Raw genomic sequence first — 4377 nt, 5'->3', positions numbered from 1 at the left:
AAAAAAATTTCCGCCGTATGGCGCAAAAGTTACGGGGGGGGGGAGGGGGGGATAAAGCAATCGTAGAAAGAGCCGCGAGAGGTAGACGAGCGCGCGGATTCGTCTTCGTGCGCCAAGAAGTTCGCATCGATTTTTGACTTTTCGGACGCGCCCGCCGTCGCTTCCGGATTGTTTCCGCGTAAAGTTTATTCGAAGAACAATATTATTCGAGGGACGATATATATTTTCACATAAACCGTGTTCGCGAGAGAGACTGAAGAAACAACGATAACTTTCCGAATGATATCTAAAACGATTTGGTTTAATTTGATTTGGTGGAAAAAAAAAAAAAAAAACCATCGAGCTGTCGGATCTTGTGCTTTGAAACGTTGTTCTCTTCTCGAATGAACGGCTACGACGCACGAATGGTTATCTAGACACGTTGCGCATGAGTTGTTGTCTGGTTCCGACTTGCTGCTCCGCAACATATTTGATGCAACTTCACTTCGTGAGAAGTCGTTCGTGCAACGAATCGTGTGTATCATAAATTATTATAAACGTGTATAACGTGGAATAACACACAAGTTGTTTGGGAGAGAGAGAGAGAGAGACATAAAAGCGGAAGTTCAGCGGTCGGAAAATGAGAGAGAGAGAGAGAGAGAGAGAGACAAGAAAAAAGAAGAGCGAGCAAGTAGTAGTCGCGGGATGGTGACCTCGAGGTTGATCGTGGAAAGACAAAAAAAACAAAAAAAAAAAGACAAGGACATTGTTAATGCGGCGATAGGCGACGAGAGCCCCAAACGACGCGGGCGCAGCGCAGCACAGCACAGCGCAACGGCGCAGGAGAGCGTCGGTCGCCGAAAATGCAATGCGCGCCGCCGCCGCCGAAGCGACAACGACGTCTCTCACCGACGTCGGGCGTGGCGGATAACTGACCTCGCCTCGTCTAGCCCGTTCGCCCCTGACACCCCCGTCCGTCGTTCGTTGACTATCGCCAATTCTCCTCGCGCTCCCTTCCACCGGGCGGGCACACGCGATGTCGACCGACCGACCGGCCGGCCAGGGACGGCGCGATCGCACGCGCCACCCCGCGCGATTCGTCGTTCTTCGGGATACGCCTTTTTTTTGTTTTTATTTATTATTATTATTATTATTCGTCGCCGCGCCAGTGCGCTCGCATTCCGCGTTTGCGGATATCTCGTGGAGATCAAAGCGCGGAACCGCCGCAAGTCGCGCGGGCGATGTTTAGTTTTGAATAAATAAGGGATACAATGCGCGCACACCGATAATTGACGGCTCGCGAAGAAGAGGAGGCGTTTTTGAAAAAAACGACGAAAAGGATTTGCGTTTTTTTTTTTTTTTTTTTTTTTTTGTTTCGAATAAGTTCGAGGATAAACGACGCGAGAGAAAAGCTCCAACGCTCGCTTTCTCCCGTTTATATATTTAACGCAAAATAGATTGTTTGCACGATAATGGAAATAATATTTAAAAAATATAAACTGTATCTTTTGATCCTTGATGCGGTTCTCATCTGCCGCTTTGTAGTTCGTTCCGTTTTTTTCGCGACAATTTTTTAACTGTAATTTGCGTACATTTATCCACCCTTGAATGATCAACAAAACAATATCATATACTCGCCCTCTCGAATTACAAATGATATCGGACGCGACGGATCGGATTCAATTTTCACGTCTAATTAAGTCTCTCTTTCTCTCTCTCTCTCTCCTCTCTCTTTCAATGGTCCGCTGATCGATTTCCCTGATTGCTATTAATAAAACCGATGATATTCGAGCGGTTTTCGCTGCAGCGTTTCCCGTTTCTTTCCGATTTAATTATTCGCTCGTATAAAATTTGCAATAACCCCGAAACCCCGATATATTCTTTCTTTCGCCGTCCGCAAATAATATTTCCGGACCTCGCCGTTACAACCAAGAAAAGTCCGCGCGCAAGAGGCGAATGTGCCGGCCGATCGCGATTTGTTTTTCGCAAATTTCGTGTCGTTTCGGAAACCGGTTCGCCGGATTTTGACCGATCGCGCGATTCTCCGATTGCGCGTTGGGAAAAGAATAAAAAAACCGAATGGAGAAAAAAGAGAAGAAAAAAAAAAAAATTGCGATCGTCTAGACGATGGCGACAATGAAACGCGGTGGTGGCCGACGCCTAGAAATCGGTTGTGTTCTCTAGTCAGGGAAAAACAAAATTGCAAGTAGGTAGTAGTAGTCTAGCGTCCCTCGAAATCATTTTCGACGAGAATATTCATTTTTCCTTGCGGGCACTCTCTCCGGGGGGGTGGGGGGGCGGGGTTGGTTACTCCTGCCGGAGCTTTTCGCGCATTCTCGGTGACGCGACATACCGCGATGTACTTTTTCCCACCGCCGGCGCGGCTCTCTCTCTCTCAATTGTGCCGGTCGCGCTTGAAGGGCCGAGCGCGCGCGCGAGTTGGCGCCCTCCTGCGCGCCCTTCGCGACCAATCCCACTCCGTCACTGCTTCGCCACCCCTTCCTCGTGGCCTTTCTGCCCATCCCCCGGTGCCCCCTCGTTTCCTCCGTCTGGCGCGCGCGCGCGTGATCTTCCGCGCACCCCGGCCGATCGGCAGACAGCAGTCTAGCCGTCTGGTTGCCCGGCAACATGGTGCTGCTTTGCCTGCCTGCCTGCCTGCCTGCCTGCCTGCCTGCCGGCGTTGATACGAGAGGGTGCATCTAGCCAGCCCCAGCGCGAATTTCTAGGCGCTCGGATTCTTCTTCGGTGAAATGATCTCGCGCCCAGAGAATGCGGTCTGACCTTTGATAGCGTTTCTCCTTCTTCTTCTTCTACGTACCGTTTCTTGTCTCCGCTATAATTCTATACATATATATATATTGCCTATCCGTTAACTTAGCGATGAAGTACCGTGTAATTGCGTTGCAATAAACAACGTCGGTGAAAAAAATTGCATTTCACGCAGCTGCACTTTGACTCTTTTTCTCCCGTTTTGTCCACAAATTAGAACATGATTTTTTTTATAATTTTTTACTGTACAACAATTCGACAGTATCTGTACAAAACCTATTTGAGTAAAGTATTTCTTTTATATCCTTCTATATATATATATATATATATATATGGACCGTTTATTTTGAAAGTGGTGTAAGTCCATTTTTGAAAAAAAATGAGATATCACGTAATTCACAATTCATAATTGACAGATATGTTAACCTACAAGTTTCTCGAAACAAAAGAAAAATGGACTTACACCACTTTCAAAATAAACGGTCCATATATATATATATATATATATATAAACTAATCCTTGGTGCAAACGTGATTCTCGAGAAAAGAGGCTTCGACGAGCGCAGGTAGACGACGTTCCATCGTTTCACATCGTATCTCCGGGGTACGTATGGCTTTTGTCCGTTTTTGTGGTGAATTTACGCGAACGGACGGAGATAAAGTTCTTCTTCTTTCTTTTTTTTCTCTCGTTTTTTTTGTTGTTGCAAATATCCGAATCTTCTACGGGCGCTCTCTGAAAAAATCCGTCGTCGTCGTCGTCGTCGCGCGTGCGCAATACGTAGATTCCGTTTCTTGGTAACCGCCTATTTGTCTATTCTATATTTCTTTTTTTTTTTTTTTTTTTTTTTTTTTTTTTTTTTTTTTTTTTTCTATTCGTTCGTTCTGTTTCTTTTGTTCGCATCATCGAGGGCCCGCGTGGAACGAAGCGCGTCCGTGGAAAGCCGTGAATGGTACCGCGGTAATGCTAACGCAGATATATGGTTGTCGATACATATATATACATATATATACGTGTATATGTGCGTACGTACATGTACCGGCGCGCCGTCAATGCCCGCAAGTGGGACTCCCTCTTATTGATAGACGACACGACCACGATATACGCGCGTATATCGAGTGGGCGTCGATAGCCCCGTCGTCGGTTACACCTCGACGGCAGCCGCGCGCGCGCGCGCGATCCACATGACGCACGCGTGGGCCCGGAAACGGGATTTGAAATTCTCGATTGCCGTCGACACATGAGTAATCGCATGTTAATAAGGACAAATGGAAATTCGCAATTAGTCCAACGAAGTGTGAAGCACAACGAAGCGTGCTTAAGCCCGATGACGATCGGCGAAGAAATTATCGATGTGTTATATAAAGTTATATACACGTGTGTAGAAAAAAAAAAAACAAAAAAAAAAAACTTTTCCACGGAAACACGCACACTTCGCGCTCGAAACCCACCGGAGCGCGCAAAATCGGCAGAATTTGCACGCGATGTTGGATTGGAAAAAAAAAAGCAAAATCAATAAAAAAATTTTTAAATTAACAATGAACAAGAAGAAGATTTTCTTCGGGCTCTGAGGTCTTTAAACTAATAAATGAAACAAATTTCGGGTAGTAAGAGACGTTTTGCAGGATGTT

This window comes from Pseudomyrmex gracilis, unplaced genomic scaffold, assembly GCF_002006095.1.
Source record: "Pseudomyrmex gracilis isolate BER0280 unplaced genomic scaffold, ASM200609v1 scaffold_133, whole genome shotgun sequence".
In the NCBI taxonomy this organism is placed as follows: Eukaryota; Metazoa; Arthropoda; class Insecta; order Hymenoptera; family Formicidae; genus Pseudomyrmex; species Pseudomyrmex gracilis.
This window is presented reverse-complemented; position numbering follows the sequence as displayed.